The sequence below is a fragment of the Oculina patagonica genome, chromosome 3 (assembly GCF_052425735.1).
Source record: "Oculina patagonica isolate OP01 chromosome 3, crgOcupat, whole genome shotgun sequence".
In the NCBI taxonomy this organism is placed as follows: Eukaryota; Metazoa; Cnidaria; class Anthozoa; order Scleractinia; family Oculinidae; genus Oculina; species Oculina patagonica.
Window position 1 is genome coordinate 9,442,722 of NC_135760.1, and position 10,968 is coordinate 9,453,689.

Here is a 10,968-nt window from a genome sequence, read left to right on the forward strand (position 1 = left end):
CATAATGATACTGAGTTGACACGCATCATTGATTGCGCCTAGGGCTTTCCACAAGTTGCTCGGCAACTTTTTGGCAACTTTTTATATTTCGAGCAACTTTTTCCCCTTCGAGCAACTTTTTTCCTCTCGAGCAACTTGTTACATTTTGAGCAATTTCCAGACAGAAGATCTCCGAAGATTATCCGAGTGTTGCTCAAAGGCCATGCGCACGTTTCCGAAGATTTACGAAGTTTGCCGAAGTTTTTTTGAGGAACATCTGAAGACGTTTCAACTTTCGGCTCATTCTGCATTAAAACATTACAAAACTCGTCAGCAAACATGACGTCATCGATATCTTCACGATTTTTCTCAATAAAAGAAAACCTTGTTATTTGACAATTTTTCCCCTTAATATGTTATTTAGATACTTCTTTTGATTTAAAATTGCAGAAAACTGCTTAGAAATCTAACCCTCAAAGGGAAATTAGTAAATATTTAGAGAAATTCTCTTTATTAAAGAAGCAGCATTTTGGATTTTTTGGAGCAACTTTTATTGTCAGAAGCAACTTTTTTGAATTTTTGCAGCAACTTTTGACCACCTTTTTGAGAAATTACGGGCAACTTTTTGGGAAATCTCGAGCAACTTGTGGAAAGCCCTAATTGCGCCAGAACACTAAAAACGGCTGCGAGGGAGACTAGTAAACTTCGTGATACCTCCAATTTGCACCTATGCACCTCAAATTACGATGAATACTGATGACGGAAGTCCATAATCTGTCAGGATATCAAATTCTCTCGAGTGCACCCTCATCCCCAGAGCCACTCGATTCTCTTAGCGGGCGGGACTGAGCGCAAGAATTCTCTGAGTCGTGGTGTTCAAGATTCTTTGTATCAAACAGCCAATCAAAAAATTCGAATTAATTAAAAAATCCCATGTCTCCAGAGCCCTTCGTTTCTCGTGCCAAGGCCCCACCGACTAGGAACGAGAATGGATCTGCTCGATCTCATTCTTGTCTCCGCTTGTCCCTCTTAAGCTTGGCTGGCTGAGTCTGGGGAACGAGAACAAGTGGCTCTGGGGACACATGATTTGATTGACTAGAACTTTTAACAAAGGAAATTTGAATTTGGCATTAACCGTTTTAAAATCCCTTTGCTGTAAGAGATTTTACAACGGTTGATTTGATTGGCTAGATTAAAATTCTCTTTGTTAAAAAACTACCCAATCAAATCATGTGTCCCCAGAGCCACTTGTTCCTCGTGCCAAGGCCCAGCCGGCTAAGAGAAACGAAAGGGCTATGGGGACGAGAATGGACTCGACCCAAGCTTTCAATATCTCTTCCGCTTTCACTTCGCCGATTTCGTTACAGATCCGTTACAAGATGACTACCGCACCGTGAAACTTGCTATGTAAAGAACGACGAGAGAATGGCTAAAAAGCTATCTAATGATGATCTACAATCACTTAAGCACGCATATTCGGCATGGTGTTCGGAAAATACCCAAAGTTCTCTCTCTATTCTCGTTACGGGTAAGACTGGCGTTGGAAAATCTCGTCTCGTGAACGCTCTTGTTGGAAAACAAGTTGCACAAGAAGGGAGGCCCAAAACAGCTTGTACAGACATTGTTGCCTCGTACCGCGCTGTAATTTATGGCGTTGAAGTCGTCGTGTGGGATTCACCAGGGCTACAAGACGGAACTTGCAACGAAAGGTTGTACCTCGCCGACATGAAGAACAAATTGGATAGAGGGTTTGATGTTATGATTTACTGTCTTACCCGGCGTGCCCAATCGATGGAATTCGATAATCGATAAAATCGATTGTAATCGATAATAATCGATAGCAATTAATCGATTGATATTGGAAATCGATGAAAATCGATGAACCAAAGAGTTGTGAGTATCGATTTTCATCGATTTTTATCGATTATATCGATTGTCAGTTGCAATCGTTTAATAATTATTTCAGATACGTTTTCGCTAGGCATTGGCAATTGAGTCTAACCTATTGTACTTTTTCCTCTTCACAAAAAGTGATCTGTTGTGCAATTGCTGCTTTTCCTCTAAATGTGTAAAAATTACGAAACACTTGACTTCTTCAATTAAGAAGAGACCCGGCCATTTCCCCCTTTTCCACGTATAGACTGACTTCACTCCGGGCTTAACTATCAAAGGTTCGCAGGAGCTTTCACTGGTATCCAACTCTACCGGGAACTCTATCAAAATAACAACACTCTTGGGCAATGCTAGCTCTTTTTATTTTGTTTAATCATGAAAAGGCGATTTAAGTTCTATCAGAATGGGCACTCGTGGTAGCCCTTCACAATAGCCTCTATTATTAGTACGTTCATTTCGTGCTTTGTTTGACTCGCAGAACTTCGATTTTACTAACTTAGTGAAAGGATGCATAACGTATCGTCTTAAAAATGTTGCAAGAATTGATAAATGGTTCATTGATTTATTATAACCGATAATAATCAATAAAATCGATTAACATCGATACAATTAAGAGGACGTGAATTGTGAGTATCGATTTTCATCGATTAATGGAACCAATCGATATTAATCGATTGATTTTTATCGATTATATTGATTATATCGATTGGTTTCCGATGATCGATTTTCATCGATTGGACAGGCCGGGTGTCTTAGTATGACCGAGACACGGCTGTATGACCCAGATAAAAACGCGATTCGGGCCATGACAACATGTTTTGGAAAAGACCTATGGAGGAATGCAGTGGTGGCCTTAACCTTCGCTAACAGAATCATGGACCCTGACGAAGAAGACGAGCTAGCTTACTTTATGGGCGAGAAATATTTCTGGGACAAAGCGATCGATGACATCCTCGGTGACCTTGGGATCGATTGCAATGTGCGCTGCAGGGTTCTTCCCGTAGTCCCGACAGGAACTTACAAAAAACTGCGCCTTCCAACGTGTGAGAACTGGCTCTCGGAGCTATGGATGAGCTGTTACAGCGTGATGAGCGATTCCTCGGGGTTAACTTGGTACCGAATTAACAAGGATCGCTTGAAATTTCCGGCTGATTCTCCATCCAGTGCGGCAGTCGCATGCCGTAGCAGCTGTTCTTGTGAAGATGACAAACAATTGCTGATACCCGAGTCTGATACGAATCAAAGCCAAGACGACCCTGGGGACATCCCGAGAGAGATTCCTTTGAACGAGGAACAAGAGGAGAAGTTTTGGAAGAAGATTTGGGCTGCGTTCGTGAGGGGTTGCCGTGGAGTCAAGCACTTAGTGACAAATTTAAGTCACACCATTCTTAGGCTGATTACCAGAGCGGAAAATTAAAAAGGCTGAACATAAATTTCAAATATGAAATGTGTTCCAATTCTTACTCAGATTGGTCATTTGTCTGTGTCTGTAATCAAGTCCTTAGATGTGTTAGTCGTAAAGTGCCGCAATTTTTTTAAAAAAGCATTTTACTTTCAATAGAAATGTGGCACTTAGATAGACAAGGCAGGCTAATCTGTTACATCTGCCAAAAGTACGGACAGAAGCCACGAAAAACATTTTTATTATTTATTAATAATATGTAATTTTAAATTTTCCTTTTTGTACAGATGTAAGTTTACCTTATAGGGGTATCAAATGGTCTTTGCGAGCATTTGCGAGCATGCGAGCACAGCGTTTTTCTTTGCGAGCACGAGCACTGACAAAAGTTAGCCTTGCGAGCAACGAGCACTTTTCAAAAAGTTACACCACTAAAAACCGAGCATGCGAGCACTTGTAAAAATGTGCGAGCACGAGCAAACGAGCACCCCCTAAAATTTTGCGAGCATTGCGAGCACTGCAACATTTTGAGGGACCATTTATGACCCCTCCTTATAAATCTTAGTTCTTTTATATTGTATGTGATTTTACTTTTATTTGTTACTTTTTATGAGGACCTCTATTGATAACAGTTTCATTGTAAAGCTGATGGAGTAACCCTGTAAAAATAAAGATTTTTTTTCGACTCTTTTGCTTGTTGAAGTAAAATAGTAAGAATAGTGGGGGCCTAATTTTACTCCTGAAACCAAATTTTCGGTGTTAAAGCTCTAAAGTGACTGTTTTAACATCGCAAATCGCTTTCAATATTATCATTTCCCTTATTCAAACTTCATGATTAAAATAGTGCAGCAAGACCTGAATGGGTAGACCGCGGTCAATATCGTTTTTAGCCAATCAAATTCGCGATTTCGGTACTTCCCAGTGCTGGTCACGGGCTCCAGGTAGTTCCCAGTCCTTGTGAGTCGACATATTACATGGCCGCGCGGAGATACGAAATTTCTCTTCGAGTGCTGAAAAATATTTCACGAATGAGCTCACCATGTAATGTTCTATTTATTGTATAAACACCAATGAAATACCAAACCATTTCACTTTCGCTGCGAAGGGTAGCCTGCGTAGCTGGCGGTAACGTTTTGTTGGGGTTGAAAGCGCGCACAAGCAAGCGGCGAAGCCGCGACACCATAACATATTATATAAACCGCAGTGGTATAGCGAGTGGTAGCAAATCGATAAAAATGGTAACACACATGTGTGGATAAAAATGATCCACACATGTGTGATAACATTTTTAACCAATCAGTTCGAAGAGTTTCCATTTTTCAATGCTCAATGAGCCAAAGTTTATCGATATTATGTCGAAACATCTTCGGTTCTTCTTGGTAATCTTCGGAACGCTTCGGTAATCTTCGGAAATTTTCGGAAAATGTTCGGAAACATTCGTACGACCTTCGGGCAACATTTTGAAAATCTTCGGAACACTCGAAGATAAATTTCATATCTCCGCGCAACCATGTATTATCCTCTATATTCTCACGTGTGAAGATATGATGTTTTCGCGCGAAAACTAACCTGGCAACCAAAATTCATTTCTGGCTGTCCTTTTTACATAGCCTTCCCTGTGGGAAAGGCCGAGGTTCAAATTTGTCGCCTTTTTCTTACCCAACTACGGGATAGAGAGGTTTATTGATCTTACGAGCTCAAGACAAATTTGCTGGCTGAGAGAAACGAAAAGGGCTATGGGGACGAGAATACAGTCCCACAACTCCCAGCGCTCCTAACACGTTCGAAGCGATTCCTGGGTACAAAGCAGGAAGTCAAGATATGGAAGAACACAACAAAGCGTTGAAGTTATCCAATTCCGACCCTGCTAGTCTTAAGAAAACGTTAGCTTGTGGTTTGCGCAGAAAAACGCAAAATAAACTCTCCTTTTTTATTACCGGTAAAACTGGAGTCGGTAAATCCCGCCTTGTCAATGCGCTTGTCGGAAAAGAAGTCGCAGAGGAAGGTCGAGAAAGATTTGGAGGTTGTACGGACAGAGTTACCTCGTATAGCACTGTTTGTTATGGTATCGAGGTTCTTGTGTGGGATTCTCCAGGACTTCAGGATCGCACTGTCCAAAACGAAGACTTGTACCTTAGAGACGTGAAACAACAGGGGTTTGATCTCATGATCTACTGTAGCAGGATGGACGAGAATCGATTTACAGAAACGGACGAGAAGGCCTTTCGAACGCTGACAAGAGTTTTTGGAAAGGAAGTTTGGAAGAAAGCTGTAATAGCTTTGACCTTTGCCAACAAGATTGAAGACCCAGATGAAGGAGACGAGGAAGCTTACTTTAAACAGGAGCATTTTAACTGGGAAGAAGCGATTAATCGTTTTCAACGCACCGAGCTTCGACTCGATTCCCAAGTAGTTGGTGCTCTTGCAAAAGTTCCAGTTGGAAATTACCGAAAGCTTCGCCTGCCAACTTCGGAGAACTGGCTCTCTGAGCTATGGACCAGCTGTTTCTGTGCAATGGATGTCCCCTCCGCCTTAGCTTTGTACCTAATCAACCGGCATCGGTTGGCCTTTGCAGATCGCGGAGCCTTACCAGTACCAGCCGAATCTGCTAGTTCTAATCAGGGCGCTGCTGCTTCGGCGGATGCATCTGAGATCCCCCAAATGATTCCTCTGAACAAGGAACAAGAAGAAACCTTTTGGGGTAGAGTATTGGAGTATGTGACCGGGACTTCAGCCGACGATAGGGAGAAAATACTCGAGTACATTGCCTTTCTTGCAACTATAGGCGTTGCTGGTTTCGTTGTCCTTAGATATGTGCTCCCACGGTAGTCGATCAACTAGCAGAGAGCTACTTCTAGGAAGTGATGATGATGGCAAAAATTCAGCTCAGTGAGTTTCGTACTGTTAATTTTTCCTTTCCTAACTTAGCCTGGTCTTTTAACCGTTCCAGTGTGAGCGTGACTTAAAATACGCTAGATTTGATCTTATTTTGCAAACAACTGTACAGTTTATTTAGAAGCGATTCCGTTCCAGTGTACTCACTTACAAATAACTAGATTTGTAGATCTTATACTATGCAAGAGAAGTTAAAATTCCCTCTACGGTGCAGGCTTGTTTTGAGGCTTGCATTAAGGTGCCTTTTGCGGCGCTTGATAATAATTGTAATGAAGAGAAGAAAAAAACGATCGAGTATGCTTATAGTTTCTAGAGCGAAGTCGTCCCTCTTGTTATGTAAACAATTCACTCAACAAACATTTTAGTAATGTTGAGATACGTCCAACTAATACAAAGCAAGCAGGGTCTTCTTCCACCTACGCTCGCAAGGTTACCGACTCGTGGGGTCTCATGGCCTACTTGCATTATTTTGCTTATGTGGAGCGCCTATACGACCTATACGGCAAGCATCAAACGACCAAAACCTAGGAACTTCAACATCACCAGCGAGAAAATGCCTTGAGATCAGTTGTGTAAAAAAACGCATGAATTAATCAGTGAGCACATGCCATATTTTCCATATCGTTTATTGTAGAATTGATCATATTGATACATAGGAGCGAGTCAGTTGTCTGACTGTCTGACTTCTGCATAAACATAAATGACAAACCCTTTACGATAAAACTCGAAGAGCTTTAAAAATCATTTCACTTATACAAGTGGAATGATATATGTGATGAGGCAAAAAACTCAAAATCAGATTTTTAGTTTATAAGAAAAGTGAAACTGATTTTACTGAATCAAGCAAAAATACATAACCAGCTTGCAACATTTAATGTATCGAAATCAATAGATTTGTTGTGTTGATAGCAGTTTTAAAACAGTATAATAGAAAATTAAAATGTAAAACGGGATGATCCCCTAGGAAACATTTAAGAAAACTTGCTGTGTTCTCCTGCCGACTGATTAAGTCCAGTACTATTCTGTAATAAGAAATGGGGCGAACAATAAACTTGTAGACTTGGACTGAAATGTCTTTCTGAAATGTTTTGTTACTTTACTTTCAATGTGATGTTACTAAATGGTGAACAAAAATTTTTATTTCATTCCTTCCTGATGATTCAAGTTTATACTCAGATTGGCAATTTCTCATATAACCTCGTTATTTAACTATTTAACGCCGGTAAAAAGTCTTGTTGGTTTTGAGCTCAAACCTTGCTTGCGTGATGCTGATGTATTTTGCATATTCGTGATATTTGGGCCGCTTGTCATGTCCTCAGACGTTCGGGTCAAGACCCGATTGTTATTAAATGAAATATTTTGGGTACACAGCGCAGGCATTTATATGCCATATTCCCCTTTTTTGTCAGTTATAGGAACTATAACAAAGATATTTGAAGTCATTTTTTTGAAGTACAATATTTCTTTCAAATTTTAAAGGAAACTCTAGAAGTAAAAGTTTTGTAAGGTTGAAAACTTCACGGAACAAAGCGAATGAATGAAAAATTGAAAATAAACATGGATTGTTAGGGCTGAAAAGATTTAACCTGCGATCAGGCGTTCTATTTTTTCGTGGTAGGAGGAACGAGGAACAAAAAAAGTTCCTTTTTCCCTCGCGCCGCGAAAAAAATGACCCTTGATTAGTTGATTGCAGATTAGAAAAGATTAATTAAGATGCGATGCGAACGACAAAAACAAAAAAAAAGATGCTTGGTCGGAAAATTCCAGCTATGGATGAAAACAAATAGTTCATTCTATACTGTGCTAACGTGATTTTTAAATTGTTAATTTCAAAGGGTTGTACCTTGGGTAGCCTTTCCTAGTGCGGTTTCTGGTTCCACGAGGGAAGCTAGCATTTGCGAAAGAATCTATGTTACCAGCCGCACCTGAAGGCTCGTCAGCCCATAACCTGTAGCTGGTACCAACTGTCGGCTTATCCAATGGCATGCGAGCAGACTCACGTTTGAGAATATACGCCCGATATGACTGGCGAAGTAGGGAGAACGTAGATTATCCACAGCCCTCTTTTTTTTAAATGAAAAAAATTTCTTCGATCGATGAAAGCGGGAAAAGAATCGCGAGAGAAGTGGGCGCCAGCCTGAAAAAATAAGTAGAACCCTTGTAACTCGAACTCGGATAACTCGAACAACCCCGTTACTGCAATTTCCTTTTTCTTTTTTTTAAACTCTTTTTTTTTTTTTTTCTTCCCCTTCCTTTTTTTTTTTTCTAGAGAACAAGAAGGAGTCGGCGAGCGAAAAGAGTATGTATTCCGGCCAAACGTGAGCCGAGCCTGCTCGCAGGCTATCCAATGCAGCCTTCAGTGGACGAGGACGTGTTTGCTCCATGAGAGTAACTGTAACCTTTATTAGTACTGTTATTTGCTGTTTATACATTCATATAAACTGGCACGTTTTTAAGTTATAAATTTTACACTGATGCTAAAATTGATGCATATTAAAATAAACTCAAACAAAAAACCCAGCCGTATTATAAACCACTGATATGACTATCCTATTAGTGTTTTTGAACAAAAAAAGATATTGAATCCAAACACAGGTAAACATTGTCCAATGGATCACAGGAAAAATTAAGAAGAACAACGCCGGCAAAACGGAAAAAATAAAGCATGTATGTAGTAAATAATAAAGATGGTAAATTTTGAGCTCGGTGAGAAATAATGAAGATGTATTTTTCAACAATGACACGGGCATGGGACAAAGAAAAATTCTGAGTCCTCGACGGGAATCGAACCCATGGCCTCCCAGATACCGGTTGGGCGCTCTAACCAACTGAGCTACGAGAGACTCGTGGTGAGCTGGGTCATTAGGTTGATATGTGACACGCGCCTCTCGTAGCTCAGTTGGTTTATAGAACGCCCAACCGGTATCTGGGAGGCCATGGGTTTGATTCCCGTCGAGGACTCAGAATGTTTCTTTGTCCCATGCTCGTGTCATTGTTGAAAAAATTCATCTTTATTTTTTATCTGACCGAGCTTAAAAAAATTTACCATCTTTATTAACAATTACTACACACTTGATAAATTCGGCATTGCTGACCATAGCAGTATGCAGGACGCGCGTCACATATCAACCTAGTAAATGGCCCAGCTCACAACGAGTCTCTGGTAGCTCAGTTGGTTAGAGCGCCCAACCGGTATCTGGTCGTATCTGGGAGGCCATGGCTTCGATTCCCGTCGGGGACTCAGAATTTTTCTTTGTCCATTCTTGTGTCATTGTTGAAAAATTAATCTTCATTATTTATCACAGAGCTTAAAAAATGTACCATCTTTATTATTTTACTCTGTGTAGTTTTGTTCTTAGAGCTGATACGATGAAGTTTGCAGATAAAACACATGCAAAATCCACCGCTAAATGATTCATCAATTCACACAAAGCTAAACATTGTCCAATGGATCACAAGAAAAAAATTAAGAACAAAAAAGCTGGCAAACCCGAAAAAATTAATTAATTAAAGTACTTTTTGAAATGAGAGTTTCCACGGTGCACTTTTACACAATACCCACCGGCTAATCTCGCATGAAAGGGGCCGATGGTTGGGTTGACCGGCTTATAACTCCCCCCCCCCCCCCGTACTTATAACCCGGGGAGGCTCTCCGACGAATATTTGTGGGGTAGTATACAGCGCAATCTTCAGTCGCTTCGTCACAACTCAACTTTTGGTATTTAGGTTACCCCCCTCCTTTAAAGCCTTTTACCACAGCCCCCCCTCCTATCAGTTACCTGTCTCACAAAAACAACCATTAAAATGTGCCTCGAACATTTAGTAAAGTTGAACTAAAAGGACTTGTTTTTCTCGCATTATCGCAATGATTTCTTACAACATGGTGAATTAAAACGTATTTTTTTTATTCGACCGGGGAACGGCAAAAGCGTTTCTGTGTTTATTTTCATCACGCTGGAATCCTCGAAAAAATTTACCACCCGCATTTGATAGTAGCGACCTTCGAAAAAAGAACAATTACAAAGATATGTTTTATAGGTGACTGACCGAGCGTGCCGGATGAGACAGCAAAAAAAAACTTAAGCGACCCGAATATTCCTGGTTACTTTCGACAAATTCTTTGAACGATGCCACCTAATCACTGAATTATTACGGAAGTTGATAAAACCTCAAACCGGAAAATATTTTAGTTGAGAATTCACAGATAACAGCCTAGGAAACCGAATCGCGAACGTAGCAGTGCTTCACAACATCGTAGACACGTACCGATGGTTTTTCGACTTCGGAAAACGGAATATTATAAACAATTCAAGGAACCGTCTTGTAGTTTAATATATTGGTCGTTTTTATTTTCATTCACGACAAGGCCGCTCATAAGATTTCAATTAAGCGCTATATCAAAACATAACCGAACGAGTTTTGAATAAAACTATTGAGTTGATTTTGTCGTTGGTTTATATCCATTATCAGGTCTTTCTTTTTCGACTCAAGTTAACCAAGATTACAAGTCACCGTCGGGGGTATTTTAAAAACAAAACCCGTTTTCTTTCAACTAAAATTGTAAAAAGACGCCGTATAAATGTATCCAACGAAAATTTTCGATTGTTTTGAAGTGTTTGCTCAATATGAAGGCTTGTAACGTTCTTCAGAGCGAAACAGAACGTGTTTTCATTGTAAAAATACTGTAGTTGTCTATTCTAATCAAAACCATTATTTGTTCTTTGTGACGTAAACGTAGTAATTGAAGGGTGTCTTCGACTTGCATACTTTTAGAATGCTAAAATAAACATCTCAAATGAATA

At 40.1% G+C, this 10,968-nt stretch overlaps 1 protein-coding gene across 1 annotated transcript in view; it reads right to left on the minus strand.

The window, feature by feature from the left end:
* The window catches only part of LOC144646393 (ubiquitin-protein ligase E3B-like), a 195,084-nt gene that overhangs the window by 138,416 nt on the left and 45,700 nt on the right, over window positions 1-10,968 (minus strand). The window lies entirely within an intron of this gene.